The sequence below is a fragment of the Hyla sarda genome, chromosome 1, assembly GCF_029499605.1.
Source record: "Hyla sarda isolate aHylSar1 chromosome 1, aHylSar1.hap1, whole genome shotgun sequence".
In the NCBI taxonomy this organism is placed as follows: domain Eukaryota; kingdom Metazoa; phylum Chordata; class Amphibia; order Anura; family Hylidae; genus Hyla; species Hyla sarda.
In genome coordinates this window covers 508,356,112-508,380,635 of record NC_079189.1, presented here as the reverse complement: position 1 = coordinate 508,380,635, position 24,524 = coordinate 508,356,112, and the positions used below count along the sequence as shown (strand labels likewise).

The 24,524-nt window shown below is 46.5% G+C and overlaps 1 long non-coding RNA gene across 1 annotated transcript in view; it reads left to right on the top strand.

Annotated features, from left to right (window-relative positions):
* Window positions 1–2,839, top strand: part of LOC130310514 (uncharacterized) — a 47,492-nt gene extending 44,653 nt beyond the window's left edge. The window contains exons 3-4 of the long non-coding RNA XR_008859031.1: window positions 1,016–1,074; window positions 2,753–2,839. This is a non-coding gene — a long non-coding RNA (uncharacterized LOC130310514). The remainder of the gene's footprint in view (window positions 1–1,015; window positions 1,075–2,752) is intronic.
* Window positions 2,840–24,524: the final 21,685 nt, after the last annotated feature.

The window sequence follows — 24,524 nt, the reverse complement described above, 5'->3', positions numbered from 1 at the left end:
TTGAAACTTTAACAGGAATAAAATAGTTCAACACTTAGATCTACGGATCTACGTATGTGGTATGAACTTATGAGGGCAGAAAAATGCACTACAGTACGCTTTAAAAAGTTTTTGTGCACAACACCAGCAGTAGACACCAGTGGTGCAGCACACAGTCGCTGTGTACTACAGCCAAAAGTGCACTTTCTCAATCTAACTCCCTTCCCTATCAGTGCTTCTAGCCAGGATTTGTGCTTGAGCTGAATCGCTGCTGTTCTTCTGTGCAACACACTGCTCTCTGATCCTATCTATAATAAAATGCTGTAGACAGTGACTGGGAGGTGGATCGCTGCAGTAAGCATGCCTTACTGTGACAAGCAAACTGCTCTTTGTCCAACAGAACGCTGACTTGACTAGGAGGTAAATCGCTGTTGGAAAAAGCTTTTCTGTGTAACACACACACAGGGCTCTCTGTCCCTATGTATCTCTCTGCAGTGTAAGGATGAAGTGACTGGCCGCAATATGGCTGCCGATTATATAGGGCTGTGACATCACAGGGCTGACTGGCTGCTGATAGGCTGCATCCTGCATGTGATTCAGGGTCATCCCGCCTACCCTTGTTCCCGACTTCCCAGGATTCATTGCCCCATGTCGTCACATGTGGATCCGCCATTTTACATGCCCTGGAGCCTGGACAGCGCTAAATGGAGTTTAATTAAGCGATTAGCGCGATAGAATCGTGGCAATATTCACATACGTTACAAATCAAAATTTTCATGAAATTCATAACGAATTGAAATGAAATCGTCAGATTCGATTCATAATTCTCTAGTTATAGACTCTGTTTACTCGCATGAAACCAGTGTTTAGTGTTATCTTAATAAGATGTCATTGAGTTTAAAACTTATAGCTAGTCTACCAAAAACAAGTAAAAATGAAAGAGACAAATTCAGTCCAATTTGCAGGAAATTAGCAAACACTCTATTCTATTCAGCAATTAATCCTCCCCACCTGATTATCTTCTCCTCCTTCACAGATTCATAGATCCAGCCAAGAACTTCTGAGACGTACAGAAAAAAGTTGAGATCCAATGAGGTAAAAATTTGTAGCTTTATTCTAGTACATGTATAACAATCAAACCGCGGGAAATGCAATAATGTAAACAATTCCAACAGGTTTCGATCAATACAGTCTTAATCATGGCTAATTGTAAGACATACTAAAAAACGTTTAAAAGTGGTATGAAATTAATTTAGTTCAAACAATCTCTGCCTCCTAAATGAGCACTGTCAGATTTAAAAAACTTTTTATATGTTGTACATCTTGGCAAAACATTAACCTTTCTAATATACTGCATAATACATGTATTCCATTTTTATAGAAACCATGGTTTACAAAATCATGGCTTTGTTCAAGCTGAAGCACAGGCATGGACAAAGTCCAGTAAGGGAGGGTGGGGTAGCACTCCTCTGTGCTTGCTCCTGTCTGATAGCACTCCTCTGTGCTCTCTCCTGTCTGATAGCACTCCTCTGTGCCCTCTCCTGTCTGATAGCACTCCTCTGTGCTCTCTCCTCTCTGATAGGACTCCTCTGTGCTCTCTCCTTTCAGATAGGACTCCTCTGTGCTCTCTCCTGTCTGATAGCACTCCTCTGTGCTCTTCCTTGTCTGACAATACTCCTCTGTGCTCTCTACTGTCTGACAGCACTCTTCTGTGCTCTCTCCTGTCTGATAGCACTCCTCTGTGCTCTTCCCTGTCTGATAGTACTCCTCTGTGCTCTCTCCTGTGCTCTTGCAAGAGCAAGGTCGGACGTAGCAGAAGGTCAGGGCAGGCAGCAAGGATCGTAGTCAGGGGCAACGGCAAGAGGTCTGGAACACTGGCTTGGGACATACAAGGAACGCTTTCACTGGCACAATGGCAACAAGATACGGCAAGGAAGGGAAGGGGAAGTGAGGTTATATAGGGAAGTGCACAGGTGAACACACTAATTAGAACCAGGCACCAATCAACGGCGCACTGGCCCTTTAAATCGCAGACAGCCGGCGCGCGCGCCCTAGGGAGTGGGGCTGCGCACGCCGGGACAGTACAGACGGGGAACGAGTCTGGTAAGCGGGCTGGGATGGGAAGGGGAAGTGAGGTTATATAGCGGGCCGGGAAGGGAAGGGGAAGTGAGGTTATATAGGGAAGTGCACAGGTGAACACACTAATTAGAACCAGGCGCCAATCAGCGGCGCACTGGCCCTTTAAATCGCAGACAGCCGGCGCACGCGCCCTAGGGAGCGGGGCTGCGCACGCCGGGACAGTACAGACGGGGAACAAGTCTGGTAAGCGGGCCGGGATGCGAATCGCGAGCGGGCGCGTCTCGCATCGCGGATCGCATCCCGGCTAGGGACATTATCGCAGCCCTCCCGGTCAGCGGGTCTGACCGGGGCGCTGCGAACAGGAAAACGCTGCGAGCGCTCTGGGGAGGAGCGGGGACCCGGAGCGCTCGGCGTAACAATAATTACTGGAAGATTTTTAAATAGAAGTAATTTACAAATCTGTTTAATTTTCTGGCACCAGTTGAAAAAAAAAATATGTCTTCCAGTGGAGTACCCCTTTAAAAAATACACAATCATACATCTTAAAACATATTAAAAAAAACTGCAAACATGTTATAGTATATTATAGAATGTTATATGTTGCTATGTTTGATTTTAACTTGAATCAACTATGCATTTTAACTTGCATCAACTATGCATTTTTAATTATGTTTTATTATGGTGTATTTAACAGGCGGAGTTGTTGTCTGCTGTCCTGGCTTTAAATGTGCAGAAAACAACTTTTATATAAGTCCCGCACTGCATACTAATAAACTGCAAGTATTGATTTTTAAGTGTCCACAATAGGCGTAATTAGGCATATTTGGGTGCCAAGGAATGGCCCGATTTAATTGCTATCTACATGAACTCGCATGTATGCCAACAAGTATTTATTTTGCCTGGGCATGCCCACTAGTGTCATGAAAAGTGAAAAAGAAAACAAAGTGGCACTCATCCAGTAGAAGTTTAAAACTATTCTTTATTAACCCCTTAACCTGTTCAGGACCCAGGGCGTAATTTTACGCCCCGGCGCCCTGGCACTTAAGGACCCAGGGCGTAAACTTACGCCCTGGCGGTTTCCGGTCCCTGCCGCGCGCCGGGCAGAGATCGGAAGCGGATGCCTGCTGAAATGCTTCAGCAGACATCCAGGGCAAATGCCGAGGGGGGCCATGTAGGGGGGCCATGCCGAGGGGGGCCAAGGGGAAATCGCCCTTGCGATCTGCGGCGATACCGGGCTGATCGGGTCTCTGGGACCTGACCGCCCGGTAATTTTGCATGATCCCGGCTGTCACAGACAGCCAGGACCATGCTGAAGACTAGGAGCGAGGTGGCAAGCTTGCCACCTCCTCCGACCCCCTGCGATCCGTTGGTTAGTTAACCGACCAATCACAGGGGGGGGGGGGCGGTTACTTCCTGCCCGGCCCCTGAAAGTCCGGAGAGGACGGGAGGAAGACCGGAGGATGTGGCGGGGGCGGGGGAGTGCTGGGGACCGGCCCCGGTACTTACCTCGTCCCTGAAGACCCGGATCCGGGCGATGAAGACGGCGGCGGCGACAGGTGAGTAGATCTTCAGCCGCGGTCGGGCCCTTTACAGCAATGCACGTCACCGTAAAGCGACATGCATTGCTGTAATGGGACCCTGTATACTACAACTTCCAGCATGCCCAGACAGCCCTTGGCGTCTGGGCATGCTGGGAGTTGCAGTTTTGCAACATCTGGAGGTCCACAGTTTGGAGACCACTGTGCCCTTCTAGATGTTGCAAAACTACACATCCTCAGCATGCCCTTACTGTCCAGGCATGCTGGGAGTTGTAGTTCTGTAACATCTGGCCATTCAGATGTTGCAGAACTACAACTACCAGCATGCCTTGACAGTTTGGGCATACTGGGAGTTGTAGTTTTGCAACATCTGGAAGGGCACAGATTGGGAACCACTGTATTAGTGGTCTGCAAACTGTAGTCCTCCAGATGTTGCAAAACTACAACTCCAAGCATGCTGGGAGTTGTAGTTCGGTAACATCTGGCTCTAAAGATGTTGCCGAACTACTACTCCCAGCATGCCTGTGAATGTTTGGGAGTTTTGGTTTTGCAACAACTGGAGGCACACTGGTTGGGAAACATTGTCTGTTTCCTTACTCAGTGTTTACCAACCTGTTTTCCTCCAGCTGTTGCAAAACTATAACTACCAGCATGCACTGATAGACTGTGCATGCTGGGAGTTGTAGTTTTGCAACTGCTGGAGGTTCCCCCCCTGTGAATGTACAGGGTACATTCACATGGGCAGGGGGCTTACAGTGATTATCAGGCTGCAAGTTTGCGATGCAGCAAATTTTGCGCGGCAGCTCAAACTCGCAGCGGGAAACTCGCTGTAATCCCCCGCCCGTGTGACTGTACCCTATGAACACTACACTATACTACACTAACACAAAATGAAAAGTAAAAAGCACTACATATACACATACCCCTACACAGCCCCCCTCCCCTCCCAATAAAAATGAAAAACGTCTGGTACGCCACAAAATGGAGCCTCCAGCTGTTGCAAAACAACAACTCCCAGTATTGCCGGACAGCCGTTGACTGTCCAAGCATGCTGGGAGTTTTGCAACAGCTGGAGGCACCCTGTTTGGGAATCACTGGCGTAGAATACCCCTATGCAAATCCCTAATTCAGGCCTCAAATGCACATGGCGCTCTCACTTCGGAGCCCTGTCGTATTTCAAGGCAACAGAATAGGGTCACATATGGGGTATCGCCGTACTCGGGAGAAATTGCCTAACAAATTTTGGGGGGCTTTTTCTCCTTTCACCCATTATGAAAAGGTGAAGTTGGGGTCTATACCAGCATGTTAGTGTAAAAAAATAAATTTTTTACACTAACATGCTGGTGTTGCCCTATACTTTTCATTTTGACAAGAGGTAAAAGGGAAAAAAGCCCTCCAAAATTTGTAATGCAATTTCTCCCGACTACGGAGATACCCCATATGTGGGCGTAAAGTCCTCTGAGGGCGCACAACAAGGCCCAGAAGGGAAAGTGCACCATGTACATTTGAGGTGATTTGCACAGGAGGTGATTTGCACAGGAGGTGATTTGCCCGGGACCTGCCGGGCATGACGCGAGCACCGCTCTGGTGCTCACGATCATGTCGGCGCGTAAATGTACGTCATGGTGCGCTAAGTACCACGTCACCATGACGTACATTTACGTCCATTGTCGTTAAGGGGTTAAATGGAACACCATTTTTTGTATATTACCAAGTATATGTAAGTCTATGGCGTCATGGATAGCCATTGGTCTGGTACCGTGTGATCAGTCCGGCTTGCTGGGATCTCACATTTTCCACCTTGTTGGACCTCTTTCCTGTGTCTTTGTGTGTTCTCTACAGCCCCTAACATCTGGTTTACCAGACTTTTTAATTAGTTAGACACACAATCCTAAATTGGAATTCTCCAATGAATGTAGTAATACATGTGGTAATGACTATGACATCACATATAAGCAATTAGCATCATTACCATTAAGGGTTAACTGTCAATAAACCTTCTCTGCCCCTATAGACTTGCATTGAGGGGGCGGGCATGATGTCACGAGGGGAGGGGCCATGATGTCACGAAACCCCATCTGCTGTATCGTCCGTCATCAGTCACGGAGCAAACATAGCTCCAGGCTGCTGATGTATGGGGGTTCTGCAAGAGAGATCGTGGGGGTCTCCAGCAGCAGGACCCCCGCGATTGGACATCTTATCCCCTATCCTTTGGATGGAGGATAAGATGTCTAGAGGCAGAGTACCCCTTTAAGGACTGAGCATTTTTCAGTTTTTGCACTTCAATTTTTTCCTCCTTACCCATATGATGGCTTGTTTTTTGCAAATATATCATAGATATGTCACCTATTCACACTTGGGCGGGTGTCCTGCGTTTTTCAATAGTGAGGGCTCAAACTCACTCGGAATCCAAGTAGCAATTATGAAAAAACGCCACCAACAACTTGATTGCTTTATAACTTGCTTTAGTGAAAAATTGTATAAAATGTTCACAGTATAGAAAAATGGAGTAGAAATTACAACATTTCAAATCACCCAAAGTGCACCTTCAAAGTGCACTCTCCAGGCTGTAGGTGGATTTCAGCCCATGTCCGGGCTTCCTTCAGCGCATAGACCTTCCTCTCACGAAGGAGAACAATTTGAAATGTTGTAATTTCTACTCCTTTACAAGGATTCCATTTTTCTATACTGTGAACGTTTTATACAATTTTTCACTAAAGCAAGTTATAAAGCAATCAAGTTGTTGGTGGCGTTTTTTGATTATTGCGGCTTGTTTTTTGCACCATCAATTCTACTTTGTAATGACGTCAGTCATTTTACCCAAAATTCAACGGAAAAAAATTATATATATATATATATATTTGTGGGACAAAATTGAAAAAAATCTGCCATTTTGTAACTTTTGGGGGCTTAATAACTACATGCACGAAAATGTATACGTTTAAAAATGTCCCCTTCTGACCCCTATAACATAGGGATGTAGGCATATAGGGATGTATGAGGGCTAATTTTTTGCACCGTGATCTGAAGTTTTTATTGGTACCATTTTTGTTTTAATCTGACTTTTTCATCGCTCTTTATCTTAATTTTTTTAATGGTATAAAAAGTGACCAAAAAATACGCTATTTTGGACTTTGGAATTTTTTTTACGTGTACGCCATTGATCGTGTGGATTAAGTAATGATATATGCAAACAGCAATACTACCACATATGTTTATATTTATTTTTATTTACATAGTTTTTTTTTAACACCTTAAGGACCAATACAAGTAAACCTGCATGCCCCTGAAAGACCAGGCCTGTTTTTTTAAATCGGGGATGTCTGGCTTTATTGGAGAATAACTCTGGTAACATTCTGCCAATCACGATAATTCTGACAAAGTTTTTTTTTGTCACAAGTTGTCCTTCATCTAAATAGTAAAAGTAAGCCGATATCATTTATAGTTTTTTTTACAATGCAAAAAAATCACTTTTAATCACAATTTTAAAAAAATTAGATTTATTGCTATTTTAACAATATTAGGTTGCATACCATATATGCCGGCGTATAAGACGACTGGGCGTATAAGACGACCCCCAACTTTTACAGTTAAGGCAGTATAGTTCCCCCCACATTAGGTAGGCAGCATGTTCCCCCACATAAGGTTGCCAACTCCCTCACATTAGTAGGCAGTTCCCCCACATTAGGTTGCAGTTCCCCCACATTAGGTTGTAGTTCCCCCACATTAGGTCGGCAGTTCCCCCACAATAGTAGGCAGCTCCACCACATTAGGTCAGCAGTTCCCCCACTTTAGTAGGCAACTCCCCCACATTAGGTCAGCAGTTCCCCCACAATAGTAGGCAGCTCCCCCACATTAGGTCAGCAGTTCCCCCACAATAGTAGGCAGCTCCCCCCACATTAGGTCAGCAGTCCCCCCCCACATTAGGTCAGCAGTTCCCCCACAATAGTAGGCAGCTCCCCCACATTATGTTAGCAGTTCCCCCACAATAGTAGGCAGCTCCCCCCACATAAGGTCAGCAGTTCCCCCCCCCATTAGGTCAGCAGCCCCCCCCCACATTAGGTCAGCAGTTCCCCCACAATAGTAGGCAGCTCCCCCACATTAGGTCAGCAGTTCCCCCACAATAATAGGCAGCTCCCCCCACATTAGGTCAGCAGTTCCCCCCACATTAGGTCAGCAGTTCCCCCACAATATTAGGCCGCTCCCCCCACATTAGGTCAGCAGTTCCCCTACATTAGGTCGACAGTTCCCCCACAATAGTAGGCAGCTTCCCCCACATTAGGTTGGGAGTTAACCCACCTTAGGTCGGGAGTTACCCCACATTAGTAGGCAGCTCCCCCACATTAGTAGGCAGTCCCCCCCCTCACAGACATACAGCCTCCAGCCATATACAATGTATGGCTGGAGGCTGTATGTCTGTACTGCCCCCACAGTGTTCTGATTATCACTCCTCCGGCCTGTGGGTCACCATCTACTGCTATGGACCATAGCAGCAGTCCTGGGCCTGTAGGAGCGGTGACCGGATCACTGAAGAAGATGACGCGCCGTCGGTCACTCACCAGGCCCCGGCGTGCGTGCATCCTTCTGCGATGGTCCTGCGGTCCTCCTGCATCTCTATGGTCGCAGGAGGACGTCACTGACATCCCGTGCGTACAACCATAGAGGCGGAGAATCGGAGGAGGACCGCAGGAGGACGCGAACCGGTCGGGGAATGGTGAGTGACCGGCAGACATCCCTATGTCCTGAAAAAATCTTTTGGGACAGAGGGAAGTCCGGCATAGGAAAAGCTATGATTATCTGCTCCCATGATACTAAAAACCAGGGTGCCTCCAGCTGTTGTGTAACTACAATTACCAGCATGCCCGGACCGGCAAAGGCTGTCCGGGCATGCTGGGAGTTGTAGTTTCACAACAGCTGGAGACACCCTGGTTTTTAGTATCAGTAATTAGTTTTTATCTGCTATGGCCGGCCCCCGCACACGGGAGCCGGCCCGGGCAGATAGTCATAAGTTTTCCTATCCCGGACCCCAATACCCGGCGTATAAGACGACCCCCGACTTTTCCGAAAAAAAATCGGGGTTAAAAAGTCGTCTTATACGCCGGAATATACGGTATATTTATACTTTCTGTCCGAATAGTTTATGAAAGTTAGACTTTCAGATGTCTACTTTATTTTGAAAGCATTTCTTTTGTTTTTAATTAACATTGCAAATGAATTAGAAGCCTAAAAATGTAACTTGAAATTTAGAAAATTTTTAAAGTACATCTTTTTTTTATGTGCTATGCAAGGTTTGCAGAAATTTGAAGGTGGTAGAACATAGGAACCCCCCCCCCCCCCCTCCCCAAATGAACCCATTTTAAAAACTAGACCCCTCAAGGTATTCGCTAGGGTACAGTGAGTATTTAAACACAGTGTTAAAATTTGAAGTTTTATTATTTTCACAAATGCATCATTTGTGGGACATATTTTTGTATATCGCTTCTGATATTTTATTGAGCTGCTCAGCCTGTGTTTGGAAATACCCCCACTTAGGCCATATTTGGTTCCTTGGCCGCGTGGTAGGACCAAGAAGGAGAGGAGCGCCATTTGGCTTTCAGGGCATCATTTTAGGCTGTATGGATTATAGGCCGCACTTCATGCCTGCAAAGGGTTTTAGCTGCCAGAACCATACAGAACCCCCACAAGTGACAACATTTTGGAAACTACACCCCCCAAAGTATTCACCTAGACCAAAAGTGAGTACTTTGAGTCCTTTTTGTGCTGCTGGAATGGTTACAAGGTCAGTGGAAATTTTTTTATGTTATTCTTTTTCACAAATGCATCATTTGTGGGACATATTTTTTGGACATTGCATCTGAAAAGTTGAAAATGCTCCCCATATTTTATTATGCTTAAGTTTGGTACTACCCCCGCTTAGGCCATATTTGGTTGCATGGCCAGAAAGTGGGACCCAAATGGAGAGGAGCAACATTTGGCTTTCAGGATATCATTATACAAATTATAGGCTGCACTTTATCTTTCAAAGCATTCTAGCTGTAAGAACAATACTGCCCCCCCCCCCCAGAAGTGACCCCCATTTTTGAAACTACATCCCCGAAAGTATTCACCTAGGGCAAAAGTAAGTACGTTGAGCCCTTATTGTGTGGCTAGAAATATTTCAAAGTCAGTGGAAAAAAATAGCAATTGGCTTTTTCCCCACAAATTCTTTATTTGTGGGACATCATTTTGGTAAGTCACTTTTGAAATGGAGGAAATGCACCCCATATTTTATCACGCTGTTCGTCCCGGGCTGGACAGTCCCCCTACTTAGGCCATATCTGGTTGCCTGGTAGGACCAAGAAGGAGAGGATCCCCCCTTTGGCTTTCAGGACATAATTATATGAATTATAGACCCCACCCCATGCCTGCAAAGCATCGGAGCTGTCAGAACAATACCGCACCCCTACAAATGTATTGGCTGGACCAGAGACCGCTCTGATCGGTCCTTGGTCGGCTAGCAGTGACACACGGCTATCTGTGACAGTTAAAGTTCCTGATGGATATATCCATATGTCATGTTGTGGGAATTAGCACCCACTCATGGCCAATATATCCATCACTGGGCGTAAAAAATAAATAAATCTTTAAAAAACTGGTTTATTTTGGAGGGGGGGTTGGGTGATAGTCCCCATTCATACTGCATTTCTGCTGTATAGGTGTCCGTTGTCATGTCAAAAAAGGGATGCCAATGTATACTGTAGCAGTCTCATTCAGAAATGAATGGAGCTGCTATAGTTTACATCAGCATCAATTTTTTTGACATGATGCTGATGGATACCTCTAAGATACTGCTGAAACACAGTATGAATGGGATGCAGTGTAGGGTCACATAGAGTGCATCCGCAGCATATTTCACACCGCAGATGCCCCCGGCAGTCACAAGGCGAGATCACTGTTGCGGCTGCGTAGCTCAGTGTGTCCGCTCATGACTGCTGGTGGGAAATCTGCCACTATGAGTGGACACACAAAGCTACCCAGTCGTAGCAGGAAGCTCATTATTGTGACTGCTGCGGATGTGCGCTGTGTGATCCTACACATTATGCATTTTTATTTTTTATTATATTTATCTTATAAATAAATTTTTATTTTTTATTACATTTTTTTACACTTTATTTTTAATTTTTTTTACACTTTTTTTAACACTTACTTTTATTCATTTTATATTATTTGTTTACACTTTTTTTTAATGCTTTGGAATACTTAGTATTCCAAAGCATTGCAGTTATATGCTGCCTGCCAGTTTTACACTGGCAAGCAGCATATCAGGACGTGCCTCTGACTCCCTACCTCTGTCAAAACACTTACAGCCCACGGTCACTTCCAACCACGGCCGTAAGGGTTAAACTGCAGGGACCAAAGTTTACTTTGGTCCTGGCAGTGCAGCAGGGACCCGGCTGTGTGTTACGGCCGAGTCCCTGCCGTTATCTCGTGAGTGCACTGGGCAGCACCCACATGAACCATGGATGTGTACGATCGGACAACGAGGAGGCAGGTAGGGACCCTCCTCGCATCCATACAGCTGATCAGGACACTGTGGTTTCTCTGCGGTGGTCCCGATCAGCCTGACTGAGCTGCCGTGAATGCTTTTTTTTTACTTTAGATGCGACAATCAAAGTTGTTAATACCGGGCATCACCGCGATTGGTGATGTACGGTATTAGCCACGGGTCCCGGCTACCATTAGCCACCAGAACTGACCCGATATGATGGGGGTCACTGCTTGACCCTACGTTACAACGCGGGAGAGAGCGCAGGGCGTACAGGTTAATTTAAAAGAACATTTCATATTATTAAACAAAAATAAAATGATATTCCTTTTTAAATTGACCTTATTCTTTTGACTTCAGAATACCATTATGCATTGTTCCAGATGTGATCTATCTATCAGGTTCTAAGCAATCAAGAATGAATACAGATACGGCTTTCACAAACTGGTCGGCCAGACGTGCGGAAACGTGCGTTGGGGTGGCATGGTCCAGGCCTCCATAATTCATCATTTGCATTTGCACTTTGTCTGGTCAGTATGTTTTGACACTATGTTGTTATGCACTTTTGCTTAGGGGCCAGGGTATGATGTGCAATATTCAGTTAGTACTGCAACATATACTGGTTGTCATATATACTGTCCCTTTTGGCTCCTTGTAATTTTCTACTGATTCCAACTATATTACCATCTTTATTGTTTATTATGTACGTCCTGGATTTGGTGTCTTTTTTTGATATTTGTATTCCTCCTTTTTTTCATGTTTTTATAATTGTGATCTAATAACTATATACCTTTTAATACTATTTCTTGAAGTGATTCCATAGTTTTGATTCGTTTTTTTGTTAGTGTGTTAGGAGTTCATAGGTTATTTAGGTAGTACTTTTTCATAGGATGTTACTATAAGATTCATAGGGATTAGGGATTTATATTCTTTCATTCTGTGTTTCCCTATGTTTTCTTGGTGTGTTCTCTTTGATGAATTATTTGATATATATTGCATGTAGATTGTCATTCTGACACCTACTGCTTTGACTCCCACTCCGCATCTAATGCTTCATTACCAACATTATCAGGTCATTTGCCAATATCAGAATGTTTAGTTTTTTACCCAGCAATTCAAGTTCTGAATTTCCATATATCGATCCTTGACCCTTAAAACTGTTTTTGTCTATCAAGTACATATTCAGAGGTTGGTGATAATCATTCTCCATTGGGAAAAGCGGCTAAAATAAGAGATACCAACATAACAAATAAACCTATGCAACAACTGTGCCACAGCGTACCAAAGAAGAACCTCCATACATGTATGACTTAGAAGAGGAAAAGGCGCAAGAATTTAATTTCATCACCACAAATCTGCTAAAACCAAGTCATAACTGAAGACTTTCCAAATGCATTGTAGGCAACTTTGATATATTCTAATAGAGCAGATGGAGCAGATGACTCTCTGATGATCCTTTTAGCATGACATGAGGTTGAGCCTGTGATAGACTTATCTATGACTTGATGCCAGTTAAATCCACTTTAGGTCATCCAAGCTACCTCAGTCCAGAAATATATTTAGAGAATAAACTTTAGTGATTTTGCCTATTTTTAGTTTACTATACCCGCAGAATATTGAGGCATTGCAAAATATGCCTGCAAACAACTGGAAAATACAGAAATGTTAGGGAATATGACTGTAAAACTGCTAATCTGTTAAAACTATAACATTATTTTCGTCTCTCAGTGTCAATCCCTTATGCTGTTACAGCATAAAATGCAGATCAAAGAAATGAAACTCAGTAGGAACTACCGCAGAATATAAAAATAATTACCACAAGTTGTGAGGTGACAGAGATCATGCAAATATGCACAATACCTCCATAATACTGTATGAATATTGTAAGCTTCCTTCAACTTTTATGATTTATATAAATCACACGATAATTAATTCCTAACACACAGATTTACAAAAATAAGGCATCTGGAGACGTGTAAGTGGTAGACTCAACAGGCAATAACACATATCAGAACTCTTATATAGACAGTGAATAAAAAAAAAAAAACATGATCCATTATATAGCCTTGTCATTTTAACAGATATTTATGTGTAGGCAGATGTTTTAATATATATATCAAATAGAGATGAGCGAATCGAATCTGACGAACCCAAATTCGTTACAAATTTCAGGAAAAATTTGATTCTGATCGAATACGAACTTTGTCGCGATTCGATGGCACGAATCGCTTTATTAAACTCCATTTTCCTGCGTTCTAGGCTGTTTTAGACCTAAAATGGCGGCTCCACATGTCAGTACATGGGGCAAGGCACCATGGGAGGGAGGGAAGCTGGCGCGGGAATCAAGGTAGGCGGGCTGACCCTGAATTACATGTCAGATGCAGCCTATCAGTGTTCACTGACCCCTGTGATGTCACAGCCCTATATAATCGGCGGCCATCTTCCCTCTGGTCATATCTTCTCCACACGAGATAGGGAAAGGAAGTGACTGCACGTCTGTGTGCTGATTGCATACAACGGCGTTATACAGCATCCGACCGCTACGAGTAGCGGTGACATCAGCATTAGGGAAAGATACAGGGCACAGTGTTGCTGCAGTTCTGACAGAGAATGATTCTAGCAAAACCTCGTATTCTCCTTACTCCATATAGCAGGATAGAGGTGCTGCATAGCAGTCACCTGCGTCATAGGTCTCACAGCGGTTTTACCTGTATGGAGCATCTAATCTCCTCTTTTTTCAGCCCAATTGAGTTTTTTCTGTTGCTCCACAAATCTGATTCTCACAATTGTGTGACAGAGTGCAATTTAGGGTTTAATCCCTGTAAAAAATTCTGTGGTGCTGCCCAGTTGGGTCCTGCTGCTGTTCAGAAATAAGTCATATTAGTGTGGACTTTAGTGCCTTTTTACCATTTTTCACCTGTTAATCTGTCTCTGTGCTAAATTCAGTGTTATGCCACACGTTATACACCTGCTGGTGTATGAAAGAAAAAAAAAAGTTTTTCCTGCGTACAAATACGCTTAACAGTGGCCTTATCATTGCAAAGGGCCTACATACAAGCAAATAGCGTACCATATACTACCTTTTTTTCTGTCTCTCTGCTAAATTAAGTGTTATCCCACACGTTATACACCTGCTGGTGTATGAAAGAAAAAAAAAGTTTTTCCAGAGTACAAATACGCTTAACAGTGCGCTCATCATTGCAAAGGGCCTACAGACAACCAAGTAGTGTACTATTTAGTACCTGTATTTCTGTCTCTGTGCTAAATTCAGTGCTATTCCACACATTAGTATACACCTGCTGGTGTATTTTTTTTTTTTTAAAGTGTTTTTTCTGCGTAGAAATACGCATACCAGTGCGCTCATCATTGCAAAGGGCATACATACAACAAAGGAGTGTATTATTTAGTAACTGTTATTCTGTCTAGGGCCTATATACTTTGAAAGGACAGCCGTAAGTAATCGCCTGCTGCTGTTCTATACCCTCATAAACGCACTAAGTATGTCAGGCAGGGAAGTGCCAGGACGTGCACAGAGAAGGGGCAGAGGCCTACATACGTCAGGCAGAGTTGGCAGCAGACTTGGGGAGAGTGGCAGCAGGAGTCGCAGCAATAGGCCTGAGCTCCCGTTAACACCCAGCGGTCGTGTCGTCGACCCATCTCTCCTCGTCAATTGGTTTGCACACTCATCCCCATCATCCCAAGCGTCATCTGACAAGCCCAGTCAAGAGTCGGTGGGTTCCTCAGACACAACCCTCAGTTGGCATGGCCCGGGAGCAGTCCCCATAATCCCATTGCCTTTGTCCTATGCTGTTCCCTCTCCCAAAGAAGTATCTCATGCTTTGGGTTCAGCTCTACTATTTAGTGAGGACGATGTAATAGAGGACAATCAGCAGCTAATGGGCAGCCAAGAATGTGAGGAGACATGTGTCGCTTGCTCTGCAAGGCGGCCAAGTAGTGATGCGGAGAGTGACGTGGGAGGCGGTGTTTCAATTGTTCAGGGTCCTGAGGCAGACACTGTTGTGGAACACGAGGAGGACATCAGTGACGTGCACACATCTTTTGATCATGATGAAGCCGATCGCAATTGGGAGCCGGGTGCAGAAGCCGGGCTTCATCATCAGGAGAAGAGATTTGCTCTTTGTCTAGGAGGCAGCAAGGCGGTAGCACGGTTGGCAATCAGCGTGGTGGTGGCAGATATGGAAATTCAGGAGCCAAACGTGCCAGGGGGAGACCACCTGCTTCGCGGCAAGCTACCATTCAGGGAGGTAGTGGAACAGGGGTTTCTTGAGACGGCGCCAAAAGCAGTGAAATAGTGTGGACTGCGGGTGGGAAAATCAGCTACTCTGCGGTGTGGTTGTTCTTCATAAAGAATCCGGAGGACCTTAGCGTATTCACAAGCAAAATCTGTCGGCAGAAAGTGAAGCGTGGCCAGGGTCCCAATCTCGGCACCATGGCCCTGCGTCAACACATAATTCGCCACCATAAAGCGGCCTGGGATAACTGTGGCTCCGATGTAGTGGTCCAGCCTGCCGCATCACCCAGTGGCCATCCGCTCCCTCCGTCATCCAGCCAAGGCTCCACCACCTCAGCCGAAGGGAGCATAGTGTCAAACCCTTTTTCTTGCGCTCCTACTTCTTCCGCTCTTAATCAGCCATTCCGCCAACAATCGATCGGCGAAGCCATGTCCAAGAGACAACAGTATGCGCCCACTCATCCAACAGCGCAGAAGTTGAATGTGCTCCTGTCCAAGTTGCTGGTGTTGCAGTCCCTCCCTTTACAACTGGTGGACTCTGCAGCTTTCAGGGAATTGATGACTTGTGCCGAGCCAAGGTGGAGAGTCCCAAGCCGTCATTTCTTTGCAAAGAAGGTAGTACCAGCCCTGCATAAGTTTGTACAAGAGAAGGTGGGCGAGTCCTTGAGCCTGTCGGTGTGTTCAAAAGTGCATGGCAGCGCCGACGTGTGGAGCTGTAACTACGCGCAGGGAAAATACATGTCTTTTACGGCCCACTGGGTAAATGTTTCTCCTGCACAGCCACAACAGCAACTTGGACAGGTCACACCGCTTCCTCCTCCACGCTCTCGCTCCCAGGCAGTTGGTCCTTTTACAGTGTGCGCCTCCTCCTTCCCTCTGTCCTCGGCCTCCACTGCACATCCAAATCTCGGTGGCCCTTCATCGTACCACGTGTGTAGGGCACAGCGGTGTCAAGCCGTCCTTCCCATGGTTTGCCTTGGCAAACGGAGTCACACAGGGGAGGAACTGCTAAAGTTCATTAGGGAAGAAATCCGAGTATGGCTTACTCCACGAAATCTGGAAATGGGAAACATGGTGACCGACAATGGGAAGAACATTGTGGCCGCGCTACGACAAGGAAGTGTGAACCATTCGCCCTGCATGGCTCACGTGTTGAATCTGGTTGTCAAGAAGTTCATCAAGTCCAGTGGCGTTGCGACCCGGGTGCGGGGGGTGCGGCCCGCACCGGGTGACACCAATCTAATGGGGTGACACCAAGACGCTCCGCAGCACCCCCCCCCCATCTGTGCCCGACCGGCCTCCCATCCGTCAGCACCCCCCCCCCTGCGCTGTGTGTGCGGTGCGCCCGTCCGTCATCACCCCCCCCCTCTTTCACCTTCACTCTGCGCCCGTCCGTCATCACCCCCCCCCTCACCTTCACCAGCACTGTGCCCGTCCTCCGCTCCCACGTCTGCGCCGGCCTGACGTCACACCGCATGGCCGCGCAGGAGGACGTGAGTTACGTCACTCGCACGGCGCCCGGTGAGAAGGAGCACTGCGCTGGATGGGTGAGTGTGTATGTCTGTCTCTCTGTCTGTCTCTATCTATGCTTGTGTGTGTGAGACTGTGTGTGTGTGAGACTATGTGTGAGACTATGTGTGTGACTGTGTGTGTGACTGTATGTGTGTATGTGACTGTGTGTGTGTCTGTCTCTATCTATGCTTGTGTGACTGTGTGTGTGTGACACTGTGTGTGTGACTGTGTGTGTGTGTGTGTATGTGACTCTGTGTGCGTGTGTCTGTCTCTCTGACTGTGTGTGTGTGTGTGTGTGTGTGTGTGGGGGGGGGTGTATAACCAGCGATCTATTGTGGGGAGACTTTGACCCATTGTGGGGAACCTGCGGCCTAATGTGGGGAAACTACTACCAGATGTGCGGAGTCTATGCTACCTGTGGGGAGTCTATGCTACCTTATGTGGGGAGTCTATGCTACCTAATGTGGGGAAATTGCTACCTAATGTGGGGAATCTGTGCTACCTAATGTGGGGAAATTGCTACCTAATGTGGGGTAACTGGTACATCCCTAATGTGGGGTAACTGGTACATCCCTAATGTGGGGGAACTGGTACCAAATGTGGGGAATCTATGCTGCCTAATGTGGGGAAACTGCGACCGACCTAATGTGGGGGCACTGCTGCCTACCTAATGCTCCCCCCCCTGGCAGTAGCACCCTCATCATCCACCAGCAACACCCCCCCCCCCCCGCCCCAGCAGTAGCACCTCCATCAGCAGATCCTGATGGTGGATGATGGAGGTGCTCCTGCCAGGAGGATGATCCTGCGGATGGATGATGGGGGTGATACTGCCAGGGGGGATGGCCAGTAGCACCCTCATCATCCTCCAGCAACACCCCCCCCCAGTAGTAGCACCCCCATCATCCACTAGCAACACCACCAATACCCCCCTCCCGTGGTAATAGCATCAGCTAACGGATGTTGAGGGGTGTTACTGCGGTTGTGGTATTATATTCAGAGGGTGCACTGTATGCCAACGTTATATTCAGAGGGCGCAGTTTGTGGTAGTATTATATTCAGAGGGCGCAGTTTGTGGTAGTATTATTAGAGATGAGTGAACTTACAGAAAATTCGATTCATCACGAACTTCTCGACTTGGCAGTTGATGACTTTTCCTGCGTAAATTAGTTCAGCTCTCAGGTGCTCCGGTGGGCTGGAAAAGGTGGATACAGTCCAAGGAAAGAGTCTCCTAGGACTGTATCCACCTTTTCCAGCCCACGGGAGCACCTGAAAGCTGAACCAATTTATGCAGGAAAAGTCATCAACTGCTGAGCAGAGAAGTTTGTGATGAGTTGAATTTACTGTAAGTTCGCTCATCTCTAAGTATTATATTCAGAGGGTACAGTATGTGGCGGTATTATATTCAGGGGTACAGTATGTGGCAGATTTATATTCAGAGGGTACAGTATGTGGCAGATTTATATTCAGAGGGTACAGTATGTGGCAGATTTATATTCAGAGGGTACAGTATGTGGCGGTATTATATTCAGGGGTACAGTATGTGGCAGATTTATATTCAGAGGGTACAGTATGTGGCAGATTTATATTCAGAGGGTACAGTATGTGGCAGATTTATATTCAGAGGGTACAGTATGTGGCAGATTTATATTCAGAGGGCGCAGTTTGTGGTAGTATTATATTCAGAGGGCACAGTTTGTGGTAGTATTATATTCAGAGGGTACAGTATGTGGTAGTACTATATTCAGTGGGTATAGTATGTGGCAGATTTATATTCAGAGGGTACAGTATGTGTTGGTATTATATTCAGAATGTACAGTGTGTGGTTGGTAGTATTATATTCAGTGGGTATGGTGTATGGAAGGTTTATAATCAAAGAGTGTAGTGTATAGTAGTATTATATTTAGAGGATACAGTGTCTGTCAGGTTTATAATAATAATTGTTTTCATATAGAGGATGAGAATCCGCTGACATAGTGAGGAGACGTCTGGGCGTCACATTCTGCAGAGAGAAGTTTTAGCTGGAACAAGTCCTGGAGGTATGTACCATCTGAATTAGATAAGGGAAGACTATAGAGAAGACGTCACCTGTAATCACTGATATCATTGTGTATTCTCCTCACTATAGAGAAGACGTCACTGATATCATTGTACATTCTCCTCTCTATAGAGAAGACGTCACCTGTAATCACTGATATCATTGTAGATTCTCCTCACTATAGAGAAGACGTCACCTGTAATCACTGATATCATTGTACATTCTCCTCACTATAGAGAAGACATCACCTGTAATCACTGATATCATTTTGTATTCTCCTCACTATAGAGAAGACGTCACCTGTAGTCACTGATATCATTGTGTATTCTCCTCACAATAGAGAAGACGTCACCTGTAGTCACTGATATCATTGTGTATTCTCCTCACAATAGAGAAGACGTCACCTGTAGTCACTGATATCATTGTGTATTCTCCTCATTATAGAGAAGACGTCACCTGTAGTCACTGATATCATTGTACATTCTCCTCTCTATGTCCTATCAGAGCTGTAGTCACTTGTCAGTTCTACAGTTAGGTCAGTGAAACTACAACTCCCAGCATAACCTCACCACTGCTCAAAGGGGTACTCTACTGGAAAACATTTTTTTTAATCAGCTGGTGCTACAAAGTTAAACAGATTTGTAAATTACTTCTATTTAAAAATCTTAATCCTTCCAGTACTTATTAACTGCTGTATAAGCGATTCACAGGAAGTTATTTTCTTTTTTAATTTCTTTTCTGTCTGACCACAGTGCTCTGTGCTGACACCTCTGGACAGTTCCTGACATGGAGAGTTCCTGACATGGACAGAGGTGTCAGCAAATAGCACTGTGGTCAGACTGGAAAGAACTACACAACTTCCTGTGGAGCATACACCAGCTTATAAGTACTGTAAATATTAAGATTTTAAATAGAAGTAATTTAAAAATCTGTTTAACTTTCTGGCACCAGTTGATATAAAAGTAAATGTTTTCCAGTGGAGTACCCCTTTAAGTAATTCTGGGAGCTGTATATTTCAATGGTGAAAACTTCTTTAACAGTTTCCCATTCTGTGGCAACTGGTATGTCTGATTATTTATACTGGAATTTCTCACAATGCGCTACAACAGTGGTGTCTGTCACAACAGGCTAAAAACTTACTGGGGGGAGGGGGTACGTATGGGGGTGACACCATTTTCTACCGCACCGGGTGACACCAACTCTAGCAACGCCACTGATCAAGTCTTCACCCCATTTGCAAGACGTTCTGACAATGGCAAGGAAACTGTGCATGCACTTTAGCCACTCGTACACCGCCAAGCACACTTTGCTTGAGCTGCAGCATCATAACGGTATCCCACAACATAGTCTCATTTGTGACGTTGCCACACGTTGGAATTCCCCCCTCCATATGTTGGACAGACTATACGAACAAAGAAAAGCCATCACTGATTTTTTGATGATACAAGCAGATAGGAGTACTCCCCTGTGTAACTTCAATGTGAACGAGTGGCAGCTCATACGAGACACCTGCCGTTTGCTGAGGCCCTTTGAGGAAGCCACATTTTTTGTTAGTTGCTCAAATTACGCCATGAACGACGTAATTCCACTCCTACATTTACTCCAAAAATAATCGAAAACATGTCTGGTCACGGCAATGGAGACGTTGTGCCTACATCAGAAGGCTACATGAGTCCTGTGGGGGATGAACTGGAGGAGGATGATGAGGGGCAGAGCGGAGCACAGTTTACGGTGGATGAGATGGCTGGTGTTTCTGGTCATTGGACAGGAGAGGAGGAGCAGGAGCAGCCAGAGGAGCTGGAGGGTTATTACGAGGGAGGCGAGACAGAGGACCCAGACACACCGTGGCAGTATGCTGTGGAGATGGAGGCAGGTAGTCCCAGCGAGTCACTGTCACAAATGGCACGATGCATGGTGAGTTGCTTGCGTAGTGACCCCCGAATTGTCAAAATTCGTCAGCGCGATGACTTCTGGATCTCCACCTTATTAGACCCTCGCTACCAGCCCAGAATGGGGGCCTTTTTTACACCCACTGAGAGGGAGGAAAAACTTACCTACTTCAGGGAGCTTCTACGTAGTCAGTTGGCCGATGCCTATCGGCCACATGGTCCATCCACTCGCAGGTCTGACTCGGGGGGCCCTCTGCGCTCACCTTCCACTGCCACGGCTGCTGGGGAGGGGAGGGGTGGCAGGAGCAGTACCGGCTCAAACAGCAGCAGCCTGAGTCTACAGTCGCTGATGAGTAGCTTCCTTCAGCCGCATAGTGAAGCTACTCATCAGCAGCAGGTGGACATGGAGCAGGACCTGAACCAGCAGGTGATGGCTTACCTCGACATGACCCTGCCAACAACCGTTGAAGATCCGCTGGACTTCTGGGCAGCCAAACTCGATTTATGGCCGCAACTAGCGGAGTTTGCCCTGGAAAAGCTGTCCTGCCCGGCCAGCAGTGTGCCATCAGAGCGGTTGTTTAGTGCGGCCGGGGCCATAGTCACCCCAAGGTGAACTTGTCTGTCCACTAAAAATGTGGAGAGACTGACGTTTGTCAAGATGAATCAGGGATGGATCAGCCAGTATTTCCAGCCACCAAGGACAGATGGGTCTGAGTAGATTGACCATGCTCCTACAACAAAATTTTCTCTATTGTGGTTGGTTATCAAACCCTCTGGGGCAGACCTGGGCATTGTACGGCCCGTTTGCCACATACGACCCTTTGATTGGCTTTGACCGGCCCACGCTGATTGGGGGACAAGTATGCTGCCTAATCTGGGGGAAAACTATGCTCCTAATCTGGGGGACATCTATGCTGCCTAATCTGGGGGACATCTATGCTGCCTAATTTGGGTGACATCTATGCTGCCTAATCTGGGGGACAACTATGCTCCTAATCTGGGGGACAACTAAACTCCTAATCTGGTGGACATCTATGCTGCCTAATCTGGGGGACAAGTATGCTCCTAATCTGGGGGACATCTATGCTGCCTAATCTGGGTGACATCTATGCTGCCTAATCTGAGGGACAACTATGCTCCTAATCTGGGGGACATCTATGCTGCCTAATCTGGGGGACATCTATGCTGCCTAATCTGGGTGACATCTATGCTGCCTAATCTGGGGGACATCTATGCTGTCTAATCTGGGGGACAAGTATGCTCCTAATCCAGGGGACATTTATGCTACCTACTCTGGGGGGACAAGTATGCTCCTAATCTAGGGGACATCTATGCTGCCTAATCTGGGTGACATCTATGCTGCCCAATTTGGGTGACATCTATGCTGCCTAATCTGGGGGACAAGTATGCTCCTAATTCAGGGGACATCTATGCTGCCTACTCTGGGGGACAAGTATGCTCCTAATCTGGGGGACATCTATGCTGCCTAATCTGGGTGACATCTGTGCTGCGTAATCTGGGGGACAACTATGCTCCTAATCTGGGGGACATCTATGCTGCCTAATCTGGGGGACATCTATGCTGCCTAATCTGGGGGATATCTATGCTGCCTAATCTGGGTGACATCTATGCTGCCTAATCTGGGGGACAACTATGCTCCTTATCTGGGGGACAACTATGCTCCTAATCTGGGGGACATCTATGCTGCCTAATCTGGGTGACATCTATGCTGCCTAATCTGGGGGACAACTATGCTCCTAATCTGGGGGACATGTATGCTGCCTAATCTGGGTGACATCTATACTGCTCTAATCTATGCTCCTAATATGGGGAAAACTGATGCTTCTGGCCTTGGGCCTATAATTTTTTGAAGTTTAGCAGTAGCTAAATACATGCTTAATGCAAATGTCAACATTCATCTTTAAATGTAAGGGGTTATGAAACCCTCTTGGGTACTGCGAATGACTGCTCCAGACTCATTCTGTGTCTTTCATAAACTACTTGCCTCCCTGGTGCCTCAGGCCTTGGGCCTATAATTTTTGGAAGTTTAGCAGTAGCTAAATACATGCTTAATGTAAACATTGATCTTTAAATGTAAGGGGTTAGGAAAACCTCTTGGGTACTGCAAATGCATGCTTCAGACTCATTCTGTGTCTTTCAGGAACTACTTGCCTCCTTGGTGCCTCTGGCCTTGGGCCTTAAATTTTTGGATGTTTAGCAGTAGCTAAATACATGCTTAATGGAAATTTCAACAATGATCGTTAAATTCTCGGCGCTCTGCCAGGGCCTTCTCCTACCCAGCCTGGGCCAATCCGAGGACCTCACTAACCAACTCACTAACTAATCCAATCGCTTATAGCGAAGGGCGGTGTGTACAAAGGGCAGGGACTTAATCAACGCCAGCTTATGACCCTCACTTACTGGTAATTCCCCGTTTTAAGGTTAAATAATTGCAATCCCTATCACGAACTGGTTTCAGCGTGCAACACGCACCTGTCCTTGAAAGATAGAGACACGCTAATCCGTTCAGTGGAGCGCTAGTGCGGCCCAGGACATCTGAGGCCATAACACACCTGTTATTGCTCGATCTCGCAATTGATCGGGCAAGGTAAGGGGTTATTAAAGCCTCTTGGGTACTGCTGAGGCCTACTCCTGACTGCTCCTGGTGCAATGTATGGGGTAATTAAACACTCTTGGGTAGTGTTATTGTTAAATTTACTGATAATTTTATCTGTAATAAAATTTAATTTTGCCGAATGCTAACCGTTACACAACGGAACGCTTTTTGCGTGTGATTTTTTAATGAAAAAAATATATATTATACCGTATTTATTGGCGTATAACACGCACATTTTAGGCTAAAATTTTTAGCCTAAAGTCTATGTGCGTGTTATACGCCGATACACCCCCAGGAAAGGCAGGGGGAGAGAGGCCGTTGCTGCCCGCTTCTCTCCCCCTGCCTTTCCTAGGGTCTAGAGCCCTGCTGCCGGCCCTTCTCTCCCCCTGGCTATCGGCGTCGCTGCCCGTTCTGTCCCCCTGACTATCGGTGCCGGCGCCCCGTTGCCCCCCATCCCCGGTGGCATAATTACCTGTTGCCGGGGTCGGGTCCACGCTGCTGCAGGCCTCCGGTGTGCATCCCCTGCGTCGTTGCTATGCACAGCGCGGTGCACTGACGTCATGCGCCGCGTCGTGCAGCGCATAGCAACGACACAGGGGACGTACGCCGGAGGCCTGCAGCAGCGCGGACCCGACCCCGGCAACAGGCAATTATGCCACCGGGGATGGGGGGAGGCAACGGGGCAGCGGCGCCGGCAATGGGTGCCGCTGCCCCTTCTCTCCCCCTGGCTGTCGGCGCAGCTTCTCTCCCCCTGGCTATCGGCGCCGGCCATGGGGTGCCGGCACCGATAGTCAGGGGGACAGAACGGGCAGTGGCGCCGATAGCCAGGGGGAGAGAAGGGCCGGCAGCAGGGCTCTAGACCCCAGGAAAGGCAGGGGGAGAGAAGAGGGCAGCAACGGCCTCTCTCCCCCTGCCTTTCCTGGGGGTGTATCGGGGTATACACGCGCACACACGCACCCTCATTTTACCATGGATATTTGGGTAAAAAACTTTTTTTACCGAAATATCCTTGGTAAAATGAGGGTGCGTGTTATAGGTCGGTGCGTGGTATACCCCGATAAATACGGTATATGGAGAGGGATTAACTCTGCTTAATCA